Raw genomic sequence first — 24,417 nt, forward strand, 5'->3', positions numbered from 1 at the left:
ATGTGGGGGTTGAAGTGTATCCTGAGATGGAAGGAGAGGGGCAGGGGAATGTGGTAACCAGGGAGTCCAGGCCAAGGTGGGGGACATCCTGGGTGCAGAGCCTCACTGCCACTTCCTGTCCCCAATAAAACAAAGATAATTTTGACCCTTCCGGGTGTTTGTAGAGATTAAATTGCTAAAGTGATTCAAGCACAATGCCTGATAAATAGTCAGATCTTGATAAATGTTGTTGTTCTGTTGCTAAGTCATGTCCGACTCTTTGTGATCCCATGGGCTGCAGCATGCTAGGCTTCCCTGTCCTTCACCATCCCCCGGAGTTTGCTCAAATTCATGTCCATTGAATTGGTGATGCTTTCTATCTCATCTTCTGCCACCCTCTTCTCTTCTTGCCCTCAATCTTTCCCCTTCTCAGGGTCTCTTCCAATGAGTCGGCTCTTCGCATCAAGTGGCCAAAGTTTTGGAGCTTCAGCTTCAGCATCAGTCCTTCCAATGAGTATTCAGGGTTGATTGGTAGCTGCTATTAGGGTGGTTTGTTGTTCAAGCCAGTATACTTTCAAAAATGAAAAAGGATACTAAGATGAAATACATTATATATATTTTTTACATGATTATATATGACTGAAAAATTGGTTTTATTTTATGGATAGGCCCACAGAAAGTTCTATTTAAACATGTTAGAAAATGAAATTCTTTCCAAAGAAATAAAAATTAAATACCTGTGTAAATTAGTGCAAAAAAAATCCCTTTATAATGTCTTATTTCAACAGTATGTATCTTTTTGAAATATTTTTTTCATTTTCTTCAGATATATGCTCAGGAGTGGGATAGCTGGATCATATGGTAGTTCTATTTTTAGTTTTTTGAGTAACTTCTGTGCTGTTTTCCGTAGTGGCTGCATCAATTTTACACTCCCACCAACAGTGTACGAGTGTTCCCTTTTCTCCACATCTTTGCCAGCATTTGTTATTTGTGGTCTTTTGATGATGGCCATTTTGACAGGTGTGAAGTGATACTGCATTGCAGTTTTTATTTGCATTTATCTGATGATTCCTGATATTGAGCATCTCTTCACGTACTTATAAACCATCTATGTCTTCTTTGAAAAAAACGTCTGTTCGGGTCTTCTGCTCATTTTCACATCAGAGTTTTTTTTGGATATTGAGTTGTATGAGCTTTTTATATATTTTGGATGTTAACCCCTTATCAGTCATTTGCAAATATTTTCTCTCATTTACAAGACTGTATTTTCGTTTTGTTGATGATTTCCTTGGCTGTGCCAAAGCGTTTGTTTAATTAGGTGCCATTTGTTTCCCTTTTGCAAGTTTTGTTTTCAGTAATTGTAATTCTCCAGAAGCTTTAAAAGCTGAAGGTTTTGGTGCTCCTTGAATTCTTGAGTAAAATTTTAACCGATATTGAGCAAAGTGCACCCCGAATCTAGAGGACTCATTTACAGAAAAGTTCAATATCACACATAGGACACAGATTGACTTCTAAGCAGTTTCAGTTGATGAAGCAAAGAGAAAAGTCTGGTACTGCCATGCTTAGGTGTGTGTTTTTTTAAATCCAACATCAGCTTTATTACAAAAATTTTGTAATTTAATTACTTGGCATATTCAAATTTTATAAATTTGACATGTTAGAGTTTCCATTTCAATTGGTAAAATAATGCAACTTCTTTGGGTGAAAGTATTATTATTATTTTTTAATAATTACTTTTGTCTATACACTCTAGCCAATTCCAATTATTTTTCTGCTCCATATCTTAATTTTAAATTAGATATCTTAATTTAGTGAAATGTTGTTTTTGCCATGGACACCATAGTCCACCAAAATTATATTATCAAAGTATAATATGTTTTGATTAAAAAACAAATGTTTTTACTTTTAATGTTGAATTTTTTTATATTTTAATTTTTATTTGTTTATTTATAGACCTGAAAGCATGACCAGCTATATTTAGCCAATGAAGTTTAGTGTAAAATAAGAGTATGTGTTTGCTGACATGTATTATTTACAAATCTCTAATGTTCTTCTAGGTTTTGTTTACAAACCTGAGTTGTTGAGTGTTTAAACTAAATTTACAGGAAGATTCTCAGTAATGTCAGATGTTTCATCTTGAACAGGCTAATTTTCCAAAAGCTTTGATTCCATGAATTAGATAAAAAAAAATTAAACGCTTGTTGGAATTAACCCATCTTTCTAAATGAAGCCTTGATGATACCGAGATAAAATTAGCAAAATCGAACTGTTTATAAAATTCTTCTGCTTTCACTACCAACACATTATGGCTTTTGCTTTCCTTTTTGTGCATGAATACAAAAATTTGAAATAAAAAATTGGCAAAGTCAATTAGAAAAGCAATCGCTGGATCTAAAAGTTTTGTAAGCACCTTCTACAGCTGCATGTGATAAATCAAACTACAAGTACAGGGTTCTCAAAACGGCTACTAATTTTTGATGTCTGTTATAATGCTTCTTTAGCAGGTTTGTGTTTTGGGGTTTTCACTCAATTATTGTTAGCGCTTTGTCCTTCATGGCTATGGGAGGTGGCAAATGATGACATTTTGTGCAATTTCACACTCATTGTTCACTTACTTGAGAGTTGAACATTCAGCACTTTTACTCTTTCACTAGATATAAACTTCTATTTTTTGAGCTCATGGCTGTTAAAGGGCTTTTTCACAAAATAAAAAGGCAGTGCCAAACAGAAATATAAGTAATAGTTGTAGAGATACATCATAGAAGAAATGAGCACAGGGAACTATAGCCAATCTCCTGGGGTAAACCATAATGGAAAAGAATATGAAAAGAGAGAATGTCTATGTGTATATAACTGAGTCACTTTGTATAGCAGAAATTAACACAACATTGCAAACCACTATACGTCAATAAAAGAACTTAAAAAAAAGACCAATCCATGTGTCCAGATTGGTTACCTGCTCTAAGGCAGCTTGTTCAGTCCCTTTTTCCCTGCAAATATTTCGCATACCCCTTCCGCACAATTTCCCACCTTCCCATTGACCCCACCAGCTGTGCCTCAGCAGTTTTGAGGGTCCCAGCATGGACCTGGCACATCTAACTTGTACCCCCACAGGGCACAGCATGGCAGTTATCAGAGTTCTCCCACCACCAGCAGAGGCTGGAGGGTCTGGCTGACCATGGCAGCTCCTATTTGAGTACATTTTCTTTTGTGAGCAAATGCTTCCCTGAAAGGGAGGTGTTGGTTCCATAGTGTTTGGCAAGCGTTGGGGGGTTTGGGTCATCTCTGAGCATCTTGGAGGTTTAACCGCATTAGTATGACACCTCTGTTCGCTGCTTGTCTTAGCTCGAGTTGCTACTAGGTACCATAAATTGGGTGGCTTCAACAACAGAAATGTATTTCTCACCACTGTGGAGGCTGAAACGTCCATCAGGGTGCCCGCAGAGTGTGTCTGGTGAGTGCCGGCTTCTTGGTTTGCTGGTGGTTAGGTGTTTGGAATGTTTGCAATGAGAGATACACAGAGACAGACAGACTGGCGCTTTTCTCGTGAAGGCACGGTTTCCATCATGAGGGCCCCACCCCGGTGACCGCATCTAAACTTAATTACCTCACACTGCAGTCTGGGGCTTCAGCCTGTGGACTTTGGGAGGTGGGCACCCTTCAGTTCATGGCGTCGCTTGTATGCCTGGCACTCTGCTGCTGGACAGGCCCATGGAAGGAGCGTGGAACCACACAGTGGAGGGCTACTAAATCAATTACGTCTGATTGTAGCGCGACTATTAATGTAATTCTATGACTAGTAGTAATTCATTAAAGTGAAATTACCCAGGCAAATGTTAAGCCTAATAAGATGGCAGGACAATAAGACTAAAGCAAGACGGTCCAGGGCAAAGAGTCCTAGCCATTTATCACGAGGAAGGATGGGGCCTTATCGTAAAAGAAGTTTTTACATAGGAACACTAGAGGGCGCCCTAGACTGCAATTAAGAATCATGCTTATTTACAGAGGGACGTACTGTACCAGCTTGATGATACAAAGTTCAATAGTGAATGTTTATAAAAATGTGGGTAAATCCATATCAGGTGATTTTCAGTGTTCTAGGGGCATGATTAAATTCAACACAAATGTTTTGGAGTGTATGTGTGTGTGTGTATGTCCATGCTAGAGGTTATGATGATCCTATTTTATTTCATTATTTTTTTAATTGAAGTATAATTATTTTATAAGGATAATCCTATTTTTACTTTACTTCAGAATGGCTTTTTTCCCTAAATCTTCAGGAATGCCTCAAGGTGAGATAAAGATTGGGTTGTAATCTATCCTCACTACCTGGGGTTTTGTTTTTTCTTGGTGGAGGGACAGGGTGAGGGAAGTCTGTAGAGCCCATTAAAACAACTATAATGTCCTTTTTTAGAGATAAGCCCAATGATATTGTTATTTATTTATTTTTGGCTGCGCCCCACGGCATGCGGGATCTTAATTCCCCAACTAAGGAATCAAACTGGTGCCCCTGCAGTGGAAGTCCTAACCACCAGACCTCCAGGCAAGTCCTTGATGATATTCTTTTAAATACATGTGGCACCATTGTTCTTATATGTATTAAGATTTCCCTGATGACTCAGATGGTAAAGCATCTGCCTGCAACGAGGGAGACCTGGGTTTGGTCAGGAAGATCCCCTGGAAAAGGAAATGGCAACCCACTCCAGTACTCTTGCCTGAAAAATGCCATGAATGGAGGAGCGTGGTGGGCTACAGTCCACGGGGTCGCAAAGAGTCAGACACGACTGAGCGACTTCACTTTTATGGGTGGATTATTAGGATTATTAGGACTTCAGTCTTCAGGGCAGCAGTATAAACAGTGGGAAGAACATCGCCTCTTCATCTAGTCTGGAGCCCCTGCTTCTGTCTCTGGCTCTGTGACTTTGGAAGATCTTATCTTTCTGAGCCTCTCTCTTAGTAGAGGGGTGGGTTGAACTACTCAGTCTTTGTCTTTTTTTTTGACTCAGTCTTTTTCAAGTCTAAAATTCTCTCGCTCTGACTTTCACGCCTAACATTGGCTAGTCTTAAATTTATGTTCACAAATCAGTGCCCTGTTTAGAAATTACTTTCAGCTCACATCATAAAATTCCATGACACTGGGAAAACTTGATTCAGGAGAAAGTGGAGAGGTAGTGGTTCCCCGTTTTGGGGCCCTGATCAAGTTCTTTACAATGGCTTATTCTGCATTAGGAACAGATAGCTCTTTGTCACCTGCTAGAAAATGCTCACACAAGCACTGCTCCCCAACCTCAGACTTCCCTGGAAGCAATAATGGTGGTCAGATGTTTATATTCATTGACTTTGCTGCTAGGATTCAGTCTAGATAAACAGTAAGAGGCCAAAAAACTCACTGGAGATTTTCATTTAAGTCTAATTAGTTTATTTCTGAGGCTATGAAAACACCTGGGATGAACATTTGCCAGACAGATATAAGCCCTCTCTGCCTTCAGATATTTGAGACAAGACAATTTAGGGATCTGGCGTTTGGCTAAATATTGTTGCTGCACAGTTTAGATCTCCAAGAATTCTCTGACATTCCTGACTTCTACTTCTAAAATAAACACGTTGAATGGGGTACCCTTGGCATGAAAAAATGAAATGTTAGCAACATTCGTCTCTGTTGGAAGGAGAATGATTTGGTTGGTGGAGTTACACGACTCCTGTCGTATAGAGACATACAAAGTGACTCTTAGCACATTTCTCACTGATAACATTTGCAGTAATCTTTTGTGAGTGTGTACGTGTGTGTGTGCGTGTGTTTGCGTGCCTTGTATCAGCAGGTGTCTCTGTGAGCTCATGCTTGAAGTTGACAGTCACATACATGCAGTAACTCCTCCCTGCTAACTCTTTTCAGATCTTGGAAGTTTCTTCACACTTTGTAGTTCCGCGTCTGTGATGGTGAAATCAAAATGAAGGTGATTCCAAGGGAAACTTTGACCTTTTGGCAATTTCATCATGACTCTTAACGTCTGAGCTGCACCTTGGGGATAGCAGGCTGAGTAGGGGATGGGGGGGGGACCCCGAGGCTGAACTAGAGAGGAGGGAAGGCAGAGGTTGGGATGTGTCTCACACCAGGGAACCTAGGCATGTGGGCCAGGGCATCACCCTAGAAGGTTGTGGAGGGCAGGAAGACGCTGCCCATCCATTCATCAGACCAGTACTGAGAGCCTAGTTTGTGCCAGGCGCTGTGATTAGAGATATGAATCTACAAGTGTCTTCCTTCAAGCTTTTTTTCCCCTAAACTTTAAACTTTTTATTTTGTATTGGAGGATAGCCGATTCACAATGTTGCGATGGTTTCGGGTGAACGGTGAAGAGACTCAGCCGTACATATACACGTAATCCTTTGCCCCCAAACTCCCCTCCTATCCAGGCTGGCATGTAACATTCAGTAGAGTTCCCTGTGGCATACAGGAGGTCCTTGTTGGTTATCCATTTTGAATACAGTTTGTGTATTCAACCTTCCCAAATTCCCTAATTATTTCTTCCCTGCAGCACCCATAAGTTTATTTTGTAAATCTATGAGTATCTTTCTATTTTGTAAGTAAGTTCCTTTGTATCATTTCTTTTTAGATTCCACATATAAAGGATGTCTTATGCTATTTCTCCTTTTCTGACTTACTTCATTCAGTATCACACTCTCCAGGTCCATCCACGGTGCTCCAAATGGCATTATTTCATTCTTTTTAATGGCTGAGTAATACTCCACTATACATATGTACCACATCTTCTTTATCCAGGCCTCTGTTCCTTCAGGCTTCTTAAGGACCAGTTGGTGAAACAAACATAGAAATAAAGCACGATAAAATCATAAATGCTAAGAGAGCCACGGGAGCCCCAGGGGTTCAGGTTATGAGGATATGACCTCACTAATATGCTGATGCCCAGTGTCTTTCAAGGGAAGACACGGGTTCTGGGTGGACAGCAGACTTTCCGAGGTGTGAGTGGAGGGAACATGGACCCTGCTCCTGTATGCCCTGTGGTCCAGGGGTGGATACACCTTGGGGAACGCAGGAGTGCCTTCAAGAAATGGAGCTCTCAGCTCTTTCAACGCACCCTAAAGTCTTGATGGACACGTTGGCTTGAGTTCAAGATAGTGTTTTCTAAACTCATTTTTGCTGTTCCTTAGAGAACCTTTGCGTGCTTAAGGAGTACAAACATTTCCTCAGTCATTTATCCAAAAATTTATTTTACTCCTTGTCCTTAAAAATAACACTGGGGGGAAGAGACAAATCCAGTGGATATCAATGTTTCCACTGTCCTTTTTAACAAGATAATTTTTGAGCTTATCAGTCAAGTCTCTCATAGTTGCAGGTGACTGAGATTCCATTCAAATTAGCAGATGCAAAAAAGGGGATTTGTGGGCTCACATAATTGGGAAGTCTTAGGGGGTAGACAGGAATAAGTGGATCAGAGATTGAATATGGCCATGAACTCTCTCCATGTCCCTCAGCTGTACCCACTTCTGCTTAGTTCTGGATCCTCAGTTCAGTTCAGTTCAGTCGCTCAGTCGTGTCTGACTCTTTGTGACCCCATGGACTGCAGCACACCAGGCTTCCCTGTCCATCACCAGCTCCCAGCGCTTGCTCAAACTCATATCCATCGAGTCGGTGATGCCATCCAACCATCTCATCCTCTGTTGTACCCTTCTCCTCCTGCCTTCAGTCTTTCCCAGCATCAGGGTCTTTTCCAATGAGTCAGTTAAAAAGAAAATTATATCTTTCTTGAGAACTGAAGTGAGGTGCAGAACTTTGTTTGGATTAGCATGTGCCAGATGGCTGGCTGGTGTTTTGGCCACTATGGTACAGGTGATGAAAAAACTGTTGAGAAAATTATAAAATGTAAATTCATCCTCTTGTACCCCATTCCTCTACTTTTGTGGGACAAAAGTGTCAACAGACTGGGAATAAAAACTGTCCCAGGTTGGCACTGAGCAAGGAATTGATGGTGATGAACTGACTCAGATAAAATGAGAACAGCAACTTACCTTTATGCTTGGCTGTTTCCTTGACATATCCAGTGGCCTGGGAGGGGTGTGATTCATCACTGTTCACCCTACCTGTCCCCCAACTCCTTGTCTCCAAAACACAGGGACTAGGAGAGTAACTTGATTTCACAGTGAAAGAGTTGGGGGTGAGTGTTGGGGTAGGGAGAACTCCGGTTACTTGTTCACATTTGAATGTGAATTCGTGTCATCCTCTGGTTCTCCAGCACCCTCAACAGAATTAAGCAGACAGGAATTATGGAGTTGGAGTCGGTGGGGGGGTGAATTCTGGAGTACAGGTACGGCAGCCTTATTCAGACGCCCACAAGGCCCCAGGCGTGTGGGGAGAAGGAAGGAGAAGAGGGAGCTGGGGTCACGAGCAGGCGGCGGGAGGAGGCAGCCCTGCTCTCGGTGGTCTTCGCCAGCACCGGTCAGGACACCTCCCTTGCTCACTGTCGTTTAAAGCATCTCAGGTGGCTAACCCACCTGGAGTCTTGCAACGGTGTGGGGAGAACTGGATTTTTAAAAAAATAATTTGTATTTATTCCTGGCTGTGTTGCGTCTTCGTTGCTGCGTGAGCTTTTGTCTAGCTGCAATGAGGAGGGGATACTCTGGTGTTGCGTGGGCTTCTCGTTGCGGTGGCTTCTCTTGTTGCAGAGCACGGGCTCTAGAGCATTGGGGCTTCAGGAGTTGTGGCAAGTATGCTCAGTAGTTGCGGCTCCCGGGTTCTAGAGCACACGGGCTGAGTTGCTCTGCGGCCTGTGGGAGCCTCCCGGACCAGGGATCGAACCCATGTCTCCTGCGTTGGCAGGCAGGTTCTTAACCACGGAGCCACCACGGAAGCCCTAGGAGAGCTGGATCTTGCAGCCTCCTTCCTTCCTCCTTTGCAGATTCTCTGGGGATCGAGACGTGGAAGAAGTTTCCAAGGCTGCCTCTGGGTTAAGCAGTGCAAAACAGAAGCTCTTTGTAGACACGGTTTCTGTTCTGTTCGGCTGTCCCCACACGTTCACTTGGAGCTCTGAGCTTCCCTGGCCGTGACTCTGAAGAACCTTCCACGTAGGTTTCCATACTCACGGCCCCTGTTGAAGCAGGGGGTCTCTTTCCACCTCACTGCTCTGCTCTCTTGGCTTTTTCACGCTGGAAAAGGCAGTCAGCCTTGGCTGTAGTTTGCGTGGGGTGGGGACAGGAAGGAGGTTTCTGGGTCTGTGTTGCTGACCTAATTCCATATTATGTTTTCATTGAATGAGTTGATTATTTTTATATCGCTTACTGGTAAGTGAATGACCTGCACGCCTTTCAATTTTTCCATGTCCCAACTTCCAGTTCCTGACCACATTTTACACGCACTTGAAAATTCCCTTCTTAGGCTCTTTTCTTGTAAGCCCGTAGGAACAATATTGCCTGCTTATTGTTGGAACAGAAACTTTGCTGCCAGTGTTATAAAACCCTCGTCTTACACGTAATTTGTATGAGGAGTAAGTTAATATTTATTATCAAGGCTTTAAAGCAGCTGTGTTCATTATGCTGCATTTTAATATTTAATGGACCAATGGAATCTTTTCACTTTAATCACCTTCCTTGAAGTGATTAATATGCATCACTTAATCCGGCTTTCTTTCACCAACTCTGAAAACTGGTTCCTTGTTAAACAAGTTAGTTATTTGTTCCCTAAAGTTATATTCACTGTGTACTTTTTGTGTTTGACATAGCTTTTTATGTTTCAAGTTCAATGAAAAACATGAAAAAAAAAAAAGGTCACTTTAAGAGTATGTGTTATCTTTGTATCTTGAAACTGGGATGCTCCTGTTAATTTGATGTGAGGCTGAGCATCAGAGAGACTTTCCAAGTTCAAGTTCAAACTCACAAGCATCGCGACTTTCTTTTTTCTAAAACTTGCCACTTGTGCCCCATTTCTGCTGGTATGACGTAATAAAAAGGCTCATTTTTTTAGTGTAAATTTGATTTTTGTATCCCTTCCCTGTTTTTCAGTAAACTTTGAGATTCTTTTCAGTCCTAAAATTCAAGTGAGAATAATAATTCCATGAAGTGTGGCTTTTAAAAATGTTTAATAGACAAGACATTATTGTTTAAAAGTTAATTGTAAAAATTAAGAACATTAAAAAGCGATTATTATGGCAGCATTAATTTCCTCTTGTTACATGTATTATTAGTGTGATTGATTTACCTGTGTGAGACCTACATTAAAAGTAAATAAGTGCATTTAGTAAAACTTTGAAAGCAATTCCCCATCACCCGCAAAAAGAATCCATTTGTTTTACAAGAAGTGATAAAATGTATATTTTGTAAGAAATAGAATTTTAAGTTTATTTAGTATCAGGTATTTTTTGTATACTAAATATGCAATGTAGTATTTGTGTTTCCTGTTACAAAAGTAAAAAAAAAAAAAAAAAACTTTAGTGGAGAAAGCAGAAAAAAAGCTTTTGGGTCTCTGCCCTTTGTTCTGAATGTATAGTCCTTTATTGTAGATGTATTAACTGAGTAGATTACCGTAATTACATAGTTCATTTTTGTAGCAGACTCAACTAATTCAGTTTAAAATCAGATTAAAACAAAACAAAACTTTCTTCTTCTTGTGTGTCCAAACCCATAATTTAGACTGTTCTGAACTTTTAAAAGAATGCTTAGCCAGTTTTTCCCTCCAACCACAATTTGAGATAATTTCCTTAAAAAGCAAGAAAATTGTGCCACATTCAAAGATCCTAGATTTAGCTGTTTAGGGATTGTTTCTGTTGATGGGGAGAAATTAAGTGGACCACCATGTACTATAAGTAATAGCAAGCACCAGGACTGGGAAGCCGGGGATGAATCTTGATTAACTCAGGAAGAACTGGCAAAGTCAAATTCTCCATCTTTGACCTTAGCATTTCAGTGGGTCTTTGTTTTTCTATGGACTTTCTCCCCTCCCCCATTTCCTCCTCATTTTTAATTCATACAAGCATTTAACAGTTTTGATAGTATTTGGATGCCCTCTGAGCGTAGAAAGACATTTTCTTTGGGTCCAGTCCATTGAGTCCATTTAGGTCTGTTGTGTTTTCATACTGTGTTCATCAGAAAAACCTTGAGTGGAAGGAAGCATACAGAGATGTTAAATTATCTCAAGTTCCTTCTTGAGTCATTTCAGCTGCAGAAGTTTCTCTTCCTTTTGCTACTTAGACAGTTGGGACTTTGGAGGTAGGGATCCCCCTGGCCACAAAACCTCCAATGTCGCTCCAGTCCTGCAAAATAGCTTCTCACTTCCCCATGTAACTTCTCTATTTGCTTTGTGATTTGGTCAGCGCTGAAAGGAGGGCTTTGCCTTAAGCAGTTGTTTCCTGGGTTAAAGGTACTCATGGATAAGGTAATTTGACAAGACAGTCACTGGTACTGATGCTATATATCGGAGGGCATCTCCCTGCCTCCTGCCTGATAAAGCACTGTCTGTCTTTGCAGTTCCGCTCTATCACCATGTGTATATTTTAGCTTACACATGACATGTTTTCTTGAATTTGAGTAACATCTTTAAAATTAACATTTATTTTAAAAGTTCTTTTAAAATTAAAGAAGGAAAAAAAAGAATCAATATCACATCAATGATTTAGTAGTTTCCCCAAACTGTAACTTCTTTAGATATTTCATTTTTATTAAAATTTCTTATTCAATTATGGTAATATTATTCATCATGTATATAGATAATTCACCTCCATTAATCATATATATATATAGACCAGTATGTAGATCTGTTTTTCCCTTTTTATTCTAAAAAATACATTAAAGTAATGAAAGGGCATTTGATTCATTACTTTTCCTCCTTTTTTGAATGAAAATTTCTTTTTTTTATTCTTTATTTTTTATTGACATAGTTATATGTATATATTGAGTTCAATAAAATAAAAGTCCCTGCCAAAGCCCCTTTTCTGGCCACTGTTTTCTTTTATAATTATGACTAAAAAGATAACTTGGTTGTATAGAGAAGGGTGATGTTAGATTTATTTCAGGTCAGATTTGCTAGGCATGACAATTTCTGCGATAATTTTCACATTACTTTTTTTTTTTTTTTAACCTTCTCTGATAACTTTCCTTGTACTCCATATTTAGTAAAACAAACAGATATATCTTGCTCACTTTTAATATCATGACATGTCCCTGAAAAACCTGTATGTAATCAGAATCTTTGGAAAAGAGATAATTAAAACATATTCTTTGGAACATACAAGTTGTTCACTTTCTTTTCAGCATGCTTAAACCCCATCTATCTTTTTATTCTATCAAAAGAGAAAGTAAAAAGCACCCCTAAAGAAATATTCTGTGTCCTGAGCAGAGAAGATAGATGCTCTTCCAACTCACTCTACTCCTTGCTCTGATTAAGGGAGGCATAGCTTCTTTCAGCCCTGTAATGATTTTGTTCCATCCTCACAGGTCCTCCTTGGACCTAAAAACTCTTATTTCTTACAACTCTGCAGTCACAGGCCAACTTCTTTACCAGCTAGAACAAAAACAGCAAAAGGCTCCCTGCCAAAGACAGTTCATGAACTCCTCAGGCCAAAGATGAAGACATTTCTGGTTTCCCTGGTGTAGCCGTAGGACACAGTAGATGGAAATAGTGTCTGGGAAGAGGCATGTAACATGTGCTTGATTATATTGGCTGCGTGAATGGACTCTGCAGCCTCTATACTAATCAACCAGGAATTCCTGAATGTTCTTTAACTCATCCTGTGGAACAGCATTGTCAAGTTCTTGAGTTTCTTCCTGTCCACAGGCTTCTATATATTCACTTGTGAGTTTTCCCAAATATGTATTCCAAAAGAGCTCTTTTAACAGAGTGGCTGGGACAGAACTTTTTTGTAACTTAATCTGTTAGTTCAAAATATGAAAAATGTATATGGTGGGGTCGGGGTGGCTCACTGCCTGGATATCACTGCCATGCTATCAGAGGTCAGTGAGCCCCCCACCCTGTCCTTTTATTTTTTCCGCTTTGTTGGACACAGGTGAATGCTCCCTATGCTTTGGTCTCCCCCTGCAGAGTCAACTTCATTTTGTTTTGTAAAAAAATTATTTTTGGCTGTGCTGGGTCTTCGCTGCTACATTCAGGCTTTCTCTAGTTGCGGCGAGAGGGGAAGTCTCTAGTTGTGATGCATGGGCTTCTTATTGTGGTGGTCTCTCTCGTTGTGGAGTACAGGTGCTGGGGTGTGCAGGCTTCATAGTTGCGGCCTGTGGGCTCAGTAGGTTCAGCTCTGGGGCCTCTAGAGCGCCTGGAACTTAGTTGCCTTGGGGCACGTGGCATCTTCTCGGACCAGGGATTGAACCTGTGTCCCCTGCATTGGCAGGCAGATTGTTAACCGCTGGACCACCAGGGAAGCCCTCTACTTTCTCTTAGATGATGGTAACTGTTAATCTGGGATGCTCATTTGAGTGAATATGTTAGCTCAGATAAACTGGACATTTCTTGAAGATGTTTAAGGAGAGCAAACGCTGGTCCGGATTTAAGGCTCGCAGGGGAAAAGTTGCATGGAGAAGGAGTTCTGGCCTCAGCATTAGACAGATCAGGGTGTAAATCTTGGTTCCTTGACCTCTTAGCTTGGTGCATGTGTGCTGACTTACTTCAGTTGTGTCCGACTCTTTGCGACCCTACGGACCATAGCCTGCCAGGCCCCTTTGTCCATGGGATTCTCTAGGCAAGAATACTGGAACAGGTTGCCATTCCCTCCTTTAGGGGATCTTCCCGACCCAGGGACCGAACCTGCATCATAATCTTATATCTCCTGCATTGACAGGCAGGTTCTTTACCACTAGTGCCCCCTGGGAAGCCCCCAAACCTGCCCTCTATGAGACTCGAACTCAGGATCTTCAGATTATGAGACTGACGCATTGCCCACTGTGCTAAGAAGGTTTAGTGATCTGGGGCAAATGACTGACCTCTCTGAGTCTTAGTTTTCTCATGTCTAAAATGAGGATGATATTTCCAATTGGAAGGGTTGTTGTTTGAATTAGGTGGGATAACAGATGGTAGAATACTTAGCACATAGTAAGCTGTATTAATTAGCAGGTGTAACTGTGATATTTAGGGCCATCTTAAGGCTTCTCTGAAGCCTTCTCCTATGTCTGAGCTTCTGCCTGGGTAGCTGATATAAAGCTCTGGTTTCCCTTGGCATTACTAGGTAAACTCTTTTAATAGCAAATGGTACCCAAACACTTGGAAATTATGAGTCTGGATGTTAGCTTTATTATTTGCTTCGTGTAGGTTGTTTTACTATTCTTAAATCATCTCCCTTTGAGTTTATTGGCGTCTCTTCCAGCATACGTGATGCTGATGAGTGAATAATTTGAAGGTTAAAAGAATGATGCATTCAGGTGGAGGCAAAAACTTCTCTCCAAAAAAAGGTCAACGTTTGCCTCTTAAAGTTGAGGGTGGTTTTACATATAGTTGCAATAAAGGTAAGAAAATATTTCTCAGGTGAATATCTTATATTTACTTATACAGAGTTTCAGGACTACCTCAAGAGAGGCAGACAATAGCAACTTGAATCTGTGCTAAAATGATCAGCCTCAGGATTTTCAACTTGAAAGGGAGAAAAAGGCTGTAACTCTCCCTTATATGAAAAACCCCTATTGAACTAGTAAGGAGCTTTAGAAGGCTCTGATAAAAGATCCTGAGAAGGTGATCGGGCTGTTTATTTAACCCATTCATCCAGTGTGTTTAAATCCTTTGGGCTAGGGAGGGAAATTTTTTTTTTCCCCTGAAAAAAGTGATTTCCACATTACATGAAACACTTACACCCTGGTGTCTATTTTTAATGCATGACTACGAGAGCTGGGAAAGCCATTTAATTTGCCGATGTGTCAGTTTCTTTCTCTATAAAATGAGAGTTGGACTGGCTGCTCAGACCTCTTTGGTTCTCACAGGCTCTGATTTGTAATGCAAATTATAAGGATTGAACGACTGTTGAACATCTGTCAGACATTGCCAACCCTTTCAATAAAAGTTGACTGGCCTCCAGAAGATTGTATACTTTTAATATTCCAAGGAAAAGAAGTCATTGTAACTTTTATAAATGACAAAAAGAGGCAGCAAGAGAATTTAGAACTTTGCACTGTTTTTTTCCCCCCTCTCTTATCAACCAGCTAGTCACTGCTGCTTCTTTGATGTTAAATAGATGCTTGTTTCCATTGAATTTTCTGGGTGACTTGTCAGGTTGGCTGTGCTTTGCTCTGATGGAACATGTGATGTTAAAAACCTCCCCGCCCCGCCTCTGGAAATTCTTAAACTGGCTGCCATACCACACTTTTTTCTGTAGATTTTGTTACAGATTTGCTTTATAAAGCTCAAAAATGCAGAGTTTAAGGAACATGGTATTAATTTAAGTGATGCTTTTTTTTTTCCATTTATTTTTATTAGTTGGAGGCTAATTACTTTCCAATATTGTAGTGGTTTTTGCCATACATTGACATTTAAGTGATGCTTTTAAGTTTATACTTTCCAATAAATTTTGATTTTCTCTTCTATTCTTTAAATTTCACTTAATTTTTACTAGCTATTTTGGTGAGAACTTTGAGAGAAATATCTGTTACGTTACTCCTTCTTAGAGCTTACATTTTGTTAGAATATACTCTGCATTTTACTGAGTGCTTTGCTTGTAAACTCATTTGGTCCTCTTCAACCAATGTAAGTCTTATTAGATGTTTATAAAGTTAACCAACCAATTATAATTACCAATTTTTGTGTGTGTGTAAATTAGGAAATTTAGGGAGGTTAAATATCTTGCTGGCCACGCTGGCATGGAAATCTGTAGTCTGAATTCAATCGCCATGGTTTTTCCACTTCACCAGCTCAGTTCAAATGAGCAAGCTTGACGTAACACACATTTGAAAGGTTTTCAGAAGACCCCTGAAGAATGAATTTGCAAAGGCAGACTTTTACTTGCTGTGACACTTTGGACTAAAGAATTTTCTCTCTCTCAAAATAGTCTATGTTGGACACTCCTCATCCTTTCTTGAAGCTGGCCCTGTAAAATAGATGCAGTTTTCAATTTAAGAGTTTCAGAATGTTCACCTAAGGAGGATTCCATAGGTCAGAGTCCATTCGTTCGTTCAACGAGGGTCCTCTTTTCCAGGGGCTAAGGAAGTAGCAGTGACTTGCAGAGTCAGAAATTCCATGAAGCTGTCATTCTAGGAGCCTGGACTGGGGAGACAGACAGTAAAACAAATAAGTAAAAACATCGGCTGTCATTACGTGGGGGTATGTGCTATGGAGAAAAATAAAGGAAATGGAGTTTTTAGAAGAGAATGATGGAGAAGATGATATTTAAGTGTGGACTGGAAGGAGGCAGGTGAGGATGGAGCCTGGATAAATGGGAGACAAAGGCTCCTGGTGGGGAAACAGCAAGTGCAGAAGCTCTGAGGTGAACGCCTTCCTGCACAGTCAACGAAACCTTGCAAGTGGAGAAAAAAAACCAATACAATGATTATTTTAGGAACTTCGCCATCTAGTAAACAGGTACATGAATGGCCCTTTGTGTGATTATAAGGTTTTATCATGCTTTTAGTGTTAAATAATGAAAATGACACGCTTCCCTGGTGGCTGAATGGTAAAGAATCCGCCTGCCAATGCAGGAGATGTGGGTTTGATCCCTCGGTCGGGAAGATCTCTTGGAGAAGGAAATGGCAGCCCACTCCAGTATTCTTTCCTGGAAAACGCCACGGACAGAAGAGCCTTGTGGGCTACAGTCCATGGGGTCATGAAGAGTTGGACGTGGCTTAGCGACTAAACAACAATGAAAATGACACCCACCCCTCACCTCTTTACATAAAGGGTGGCATCATTGCTGAGTTTCTCAATTCTTATACCAATTTCAGCTTTCACAAAACCTTTTGGGAGTATATTATTTTTCTGAATAGGGTGTATATTCCTAAAGCATAAAGTCCCAGAGATACATAAGGGTGTGTAAGCTAAAATGACCCCTTCTGTATCACAGATACCCAGTTCTTCTCCTGGGAGGCAGGAATGTCACGTTTTTCTGGGCCTGGAGACAATCTAGGTCCATAGCTGCAAGCATAGCCGAGGTTGGGGGCACCAGCTCTGGATCCAGACTACATACATTTTAGCCCCGGTATTGGTCCTCACTGACAAGTGTGACTTGGGCCCATGGCTAAGTGTCCAGCCGCCTCCATTCCCTCCTCTGTAGAATGGAGAGAACAGTCATAGTGTTGTGAGAATTAAATGAGATTCTGTGTTTGCATAACAAATATAGAAAATATTATGTACCTATAAATAAATAAGCACAGTTTCTGCTGCTGCTGCTAAGTCACTTCAGTCGTGTCCGACTCTGTGCGACCCCATAGACGGCAGCCCACCAGGCTCCCCCGTCCCTGGGATTCTCCAGGCAAGAACACTGGAGTGGGTTGCCATTTCCTTCTCCAGTGCATGAAAGTGAAAAGTGAACGTGAAGTCGCTCAGTCATGTCTGACTCAGCGACCCCATGGACTGCAGCCTACCAGGCTCCTCCGTCCATGGGATTTTTCAGGCAAGAGTACTGGAGTGGGGTGCCATTGCCTTCTCCGAAGCACAGTTTCTAGCAAGAAGCAAATACTCAATAAATGTTAGCTGTCATCAGATAGTCTTATTGGAAGCTTTTAAAGCAATCCTATTATGCAGATGAGGTAAATACGAGTCTTAGAAAGGTCAAGAAGTTTCCTAGGAAGCCTGGCCAGTAGGTGAAGGCACAGTGATACTCAATCAGAATTCTAATACGATGGTCCAGAGTTTCCCAGATGAGGGTCACTGAGATGGCTCTCTTACGGGTCTTCTTTTCCATCAAATACTGTGTTAAATGCCAGACAAACATCAGTGTAGAAAGACCTGTAGGTGTTGGCTGAGAGCCTAATCAAATCCATTTCTTTCATTTTTAAAAATAGTTTTTACCGAGGATATTTCATAAATGCATAATGTTTTGGTTTTTTTTACATTGAGCGACTTCTGTTCTTCCAACCAGTGTTTACTGAGTGTGTATTATGTTCTGTGCAGTGTATTAGACCCAGTGAGTGAAAAAACTAGACGAAGGCCCTGCCTTGTAATGGTTACAACTAAGCGGGCAACAGACAGAGGGATCTGTAAAATACAGGGTCATTTGTCATTTGTGACCAATCCCCATTTGTCAAGGGGATTTGTCCAGTTTGGGGAAGGGTTGATTTCCTTAAGCCAGTAGGTGTTTCCAAAACATTTTTTTTTTTTGGAGAATTCATCAGGTTTGCTGTTTATGAATGTACGTCAAATACTTCTTACAAATAGGTTTGTTTTTTATTTATCATGCCTAGGGCGTACTAAATATTCAGTGAGCCTGTTTGCTTTGAAGGTTCAGTGAGCTGCAAGAGGTATTGTATTGTTTGCCAATGGAGAAATCATTAACAATGTAGCACATAAAGGAAATGATGACTTCATAATGTACAAAGGAAAGACAATAGGTATGGATTTGAAGCAGAATGTGTTAAAGGTGGGACATGGGAGTGCTGTCTGCCTTGAAACAATGTTCAATTCTAAATGCTGTCAGCTATTATTGCTCGGATGGCAGAAGTGAAAAAAGCTTCAAGCATGAATTCTAGTTTGCCTCATTTATATGGTCTACTCAGTCCTACATGCCCAGGAGGAATAAAACACATAGAGGAATGTTTGAAAATAATAAACTCTTAAATCAGCCTTTTTTTTTTTTTTCTTTTGCCCTCCTTCCCTCTTCCCTTTGTGGGGTAATGCTTGTTTTGCAAATTTGCTAATAAATTGTGGTAGGAGCTCAATAAAGAAAGGAATATAGAATGATTTGAAATATTTACTTAATATTGATTGCCTTCAGTGAAAAATAATTGCTTCTGTTTCTTTTTGATGACTGGCTCTTCTTTTAGACTTTATTATACTTCGCTTCCTTATCTGTTTGCCTCACTCCTCAGATTCTGTCCCTCTCAGGCACCTAACTTACCTGCTCTTGGTCTTGGATGGGACACCAACTCTCACGGAAATCTTAGCGTTTCCACCTCTGCTTCAGGTAGGGATGAGTTTCACCTGCAAACTGCCTATGTTTCAGTTCCAGCTAATGCCTTTGGGAGCAGAGTGGCCCATAGCCCACATGAAAAAACCATAGTCTAGGATCAGAGGTGTTATTTTTAAAAAAATAATCAATTAACAAATTTTTGGCTGTCCTGGTCTTTGTTGCTGTGCGTGGGCTTTCCTTAGTTGTGGTGAGAGAGGGCTAGAGAGCTGTTACTCTTTTTTTTGAGATGCATTTATTTTTAAGGATAATTACAATATTGTGTTGGTTTCTGCCATACTTCAGCATGGATGAGCCATAGGTATACGTATCTCCCCTCCTCCTTGAGCCTCCCGCCCACCGCCCACCCCATCCCACCCCTCGAGGCTGTCACAGAGCCTGGCTTGAGTTCCCTGATTCATGACAGCTGTTACCCTTGAGTGATTATCCTGACATCAGAAATTTTTCTTTTCTTTAGCCAGCTAGTCTAGACCTTCCCTTTCCAAGCTGTCTGGAACTCATCTGTGTATCTGGTCCCTGCTTGCTTTTCAACCTTTAGTGGTCACCTGCTCAGTGGAGAGCGCCAGCTCTGCTAGGGCCTCCTTTTGTGCTCCTGGCAAATAGCACTGACCTCCGGAACCCTGGGCTCCCACAGATTTCCATGTGGCTCTTCTCAGACAGGTGTGTTACTTGGGATTGGCAGGGTGGGGTGTCCCTAAACAGAGATAGGGAAAAGGTGGCTTTTAGCAGTCACTCATCGCTGTTTCCACAAAGACATAGGCAGTCTCTTGGCCTCTTGCTGAAGGCTGTGATGCCTTGGGGTTCAGGGCATTGGGTTTGCAGCTCCTTTCTCCCTCCCACTTACTCAGGGAGAAACCGGAAGCAGGACAAAAGGCATTCCTCTTGTGTTGCCCTGCAGGAAGTGGAGACATCAGTTTGTCTTTCAAGGCAGCTTGTGTCATGTCATCCCCCCAAAGTGGGTGTGTGCGTGGGCGCTCAGTCGTGTCCGACTCTCTGTGACCTCACGGACTGTAGCCCACCAGGCTCCTCTGTCCATGGGATTTCCCAGCCAAGAACACTGGAGCAGGTTACCATTTCCTTCTTCAGGGGATCTTCCCGAACCAGGGGTTGAACCCACATCTGTTGCATGTCCTGCATTGGCAGGGGTGTTCTTTACGAAGTGGGTGGACCTCCGCCATTTATCCTGACTTGTTAAGATTCACTGTGAGAAGCAGTATGTGTGCATGAAACCCTGCCCCTTCCCGAGATCTCAGGAAGCCCTGTCCTCTGTCAGAGTCAGAGATCTCCACGGCTCCACCTCGTTGGAGAATCTGTCCACAGCCAACCCCAGTGCTTCACCATGCAGACTCCTCTTGCCCCAACATGCTAAACCCACAACTGGCTAATTCTTCAGTATCCCGCCTGCCGAGTCTGCTTGGAACGTTTCTTTGACTTATTATTATTATTATTATTTTGCATAATGATCTACAACTGTTAACTCTTCCCATCACTGATTAAGGGAGGAGAGTGTGTCCATGACAATAGGGACTTTATCTGACTCTTGGGTTAGATGAAATATTATACATGAACTTCTGGCCCAGTACTTGGGACACATAAACATTGGCTTCCTTGATCCTTTCTGTGTTCACTTTCTGGCAGCAAGCGGTTATGCAGGCAGGCTCTTCAGCTTTTGTTTGGTGAGTCCCGTTACAGGGTGATGTTGGTCCCCCCAGACTTGGGTTCAGAGTCATTCTCTACCTGTGACTGTGGGTAACAGGCGATTTGTTCAGCCTCTCTGCCTCAGTTTCCTTATTGGTAGAGGTGGCACTAAGAAGGGTTCCTATTGGTAACGTAGTTGTGAAGGTTAAATTAGTTAATATACTAGGTGCGGATAAGACCTTGCACACAGTGCTAAGTGAGTGGGAGAGATAATTTGTTCTATCAACAACAGAAGTGGGTCTTCAGCAGTCACAGCCACATAAAGCAGTGATTTTCGTTGCTATGTAACATCAAGTAAGGTGAGTTCCCTCTCTCTCTTTGGGAAAACCAAGGTTAGACTGGAGTTGACTGTACGGAATAGGGGTTCCAAAACTGAAGTCAAAAGTCCCATTGGATAGATGCCCATCAGCAGACAAATGGATAAGGAAGCTATGGTACATATACACCATGGAATATTACTCAGCCATTAAAAAGAATTCATTTGAATCAGTTCTAATGAGATGGATGAAACTGGAGCCCATTATACAGAGTGAAGTAAGCCAGAAAGATAAACACCAATACAGTATACTAACGCATATATATGGAATTTAAAAAGATGGTAACGATAACCCTATATGCAAAACAGAAAAAGAGACACAGATGTACGGAACAGACTTTTGGACTCTGTGGGAGAAGGCGAGGGTGGGATGTTCTGAGAGAACAGCATTGAAACAAGTATACTATCAAGGGTGAAACAGATCACCAGCCCAGGTTGGAAACATGAGACAAGTGCTCAGGACTGGTGCACTGGGAAGACCCAGAGGGACAGGATGGGGAGGGAGGCGGGAGGGGGAATCAAGATGGGGAACACATGTAAATCCATGGCTGATTCATGTCAATGTATGGCAAAAACCACTACAATATTGTAAAGTAATTAGCCTCCAACTAGTAAAAATAAATGGAAAAAAAAAAAGTCCCAATGGAGCAGCCTTGCTGAGAACGGGAGTTTGTGATTCACTTTGGCAAGATGGGCACATTTCTCAAATCCCATTGTAGGAATCCCCTGGGGCACCTGTGTGACTGGTAGACTCCAGGGCTGTGCCCCAGACAGACCTAGTGAATCAGAATCTTCAGGGAGGGCCTTGGAATCTGATCTCTCACAACCCAGACAAATAGTCCCACCTGGAAACACCAAACATTCAGTTCCCTGGGAGCCTTGAAAGAACACTGATGCCTGGGTCTCATGCACTGGGTGTTCGATTTGATTGTTTTGGGGTCTTGGTGGCCCATGTACAGGCATTGAGAACTTTTTTTTTTTTAAAGCTGATTACAGAAATCAAATGTGAGCCAGAGTTGAAAACCACTAAAATAGAGAGTGAAAATTCAGACTTAAGTCAGTATTTCTTGGAATCAACTGGGGAGGGGGGGGAGTGGTACTTAAAATATAAATTTCTAACCTCCAGCCTACTGTATCTGATGTTCTGGTAGCAGGGGATGGGCTGAGAGTGGGTTAGAGAGAGACCCTGGGAACAGACGTTCCAGATGATTCTTCTGCATGCTAGACTTTGAGAATTATCCACCACATGGTCTTTTCCCTTAGTAGGCATGAGTGGAAACAGCTGAATGACTGAAATGGAATCACTATTTCCTCTTCTGCTAAACCAGTCTGTTAGAGAAACATGCTTCCTCATGTCCTGTTCGTAAATTCATTATTTGCTCTCTCCTGATTGGTACTGGGTTTCCAGAGAGTTGTCTACTTTTTAATATGCTTTGATTTGACCTGGAAGAACTTTATGGAGTTATTCTTGGGTGTTTGCAGGGCCACATGAACATAAATGGGCAGATGATAAAACTGGGGGGAAGTGCTATAGGATGCATTCAACCCAGCTGAGCAGGTTGGCTGGGTGGCTGTTCAGCGTGGGTGGCTGTTAAACCCAAGGTCTGAGAAAGCTGGAGCTGACAACAAGGAGAAAGTAGAAGCTCACAGGATTAGAAGTTCTGCGGAGCTGTTCTGAAGACAGGAAGCCTGACACTGCTCTCAGAGGGCAACCATGCCCTCAGGACTGGCGTCTTCTGGGCTTTTTGCTCAGTGCTACATTCCCTGTGCTGACATGTGTCACATTCAACCAGGGCTCCATAAATAGCTTAGAAGTGAGAATCTTTTCTACTGTGGCAACAGTGTAAGGGCAGTGTTTCATCTTCTCCGTTAAGACGCAGGGAGGGACTTCTCCAGCGGTCAGTTGGTTAAGAGTCCGCCTTCTAATGCAAGGGATGTGAGTTCGATCCCTGATTGGGGAACTAAGATCTCACATGCCTCAGGGCAACTAAGCCTGCACGCTGGCAAGCTGCAACTTGAGAGCCCACACACTGCAATGAAGAGTGCAGCCAAAAAAAAAAAAAAGAAAAAGAAAGAGCTAAGGGAAACAGCAATTTCTTTAGACAGCTCATCTAGGAAATTTATATGCACTACGTCAGTGCAGAGATTTACCAGGTTCCCTTGGAGTGAATGAGTCCTCAGTCTGCAAAACCAGGTCATAAACTAATTGAAGGTGTTTTATTTGCACATAAAGAATCTGTTCCTCCCACTGGAGGTGGGAGGAGATTAAGCATGGAAGCGTAGGTAGGAAGACTCTCTGCACATTGGCAATGGCACGTGAGCCTCATCCAGGGGAAAGGACACCGCAGCCACTGAGAGCTAGGTGTAGTGGGTTTCTCTCTCAGCTCTGGAGATGGCTGCATCAGGAAACCAAAGCCTGCTGGCATTAGCAGTTAAGTGGTCAACCCCTCTTGTGATCTGCTTGATACTCAGCTCATCAGTAAACTTGACACTGGTTTCTCTTGTAGCGTGCCCAGACCCTTGCTATTCAAAGCGTGGTCCATGGACCAGCAGCACGGGCATCGCCTGGAAGTTTGTTAGAAATGCAGACTGTCATGCCACACCCCGCCCAGCCCTGTGTGTTGGGTTTGCCTGACAATGTAGCACTCTTCCTCTGTATCATTCTCACGGATATTTAGTTAGTATGAGTCATTATCCGTGGATTTGATTAACCTCAAGATACCAGTGAGTAGTTTGCTGAGCCCATCAGGCTGAGGGCTGACCCCGGGCAGAGATGAATTCACCAAGGGAATGTCACCGAATGGGTGGCCAGTTGGCCTTCTTCAGGTGAAGACCTCCCTTGGTGTTATGTGCTGCCTTTGAATTTCAGCACTGACACCTTCTACCCATTGCCTCAGATAACTGTATGGTGTGTACACGGCAATGAGCTTGCATCCTTTCCCGCTCGTGAGCATATTTCTCCCATCCACTTGGACTGCAGCGGTTTCTGAGAATCTTTGCTGTAGTGAAGAAGGGAGTCTTTCCTGTAGGGCACATGTGTCAGTAGATTATCATCATCATTTTAAAATGAACCAAAGTTCACCCTTTATGCTGACTTCCTTAGTTTCTTCCCTATGCCCTCTTTTTCTGCTCCAAGATCTCATGGACGAAACCACATACAATTTACTTGTCATCGTTTCTTGGGCTCCTCTTGGCTATGTTTCTCAGATGTTCCTTGCTTTTGAGGAGTATTGTCAGATAGAGGCTAAACATATCTGATCATACACACTTAATCCCTCAACTGGGATTTAGGATTTCTCTGATGCTCTTCTTAGCGTTGAGGCTGGGGTTGTGGGTTTTCAGGAGGATGACCACAGAAATAAAGTGTCATTG

At 41.9% G+C, this 24,417-nt stretch overlaps 1 protein-coding gene and 1 non-coding gene across 4 annotated transcripts in view; one reads left to right on the forward strand and one right to left on the reverse strand.

The window, feature by feature from the left end:
* The window catches only part of RNF144B (ring finger protein 144B), a 142,026-nt gene that overhangs the window by 25,811 nt on the left and 91,798 nt on the right, over positions 1 to 24,417 (forward strand). The gene's annotated exons all lie outside the window — the stretch shown is intronic.
* Positions 13,816 to 13,888, reverse strand: TRNAM-CAU. The gene has a single exon. It is a non-coding gene; the product is annotated as a tRNA-Met (tRNA).

This window comes from Cervus canadensis, chromosome 28 (assembly GCF_019320065.1).
Source record: "Cervus canadensis isolate Bull #8, Minnesota chromosome 28, ASM1932006v1, whole genome shotgun sequence".
In the NCBI taxonomy this organism is placed as follows: domain Eukaryota; kingdom Metazoa; phylum Chordata; class Mammalia; order Artiodactyla; family Cervidae; genus Cervus; species Cervus canadensis.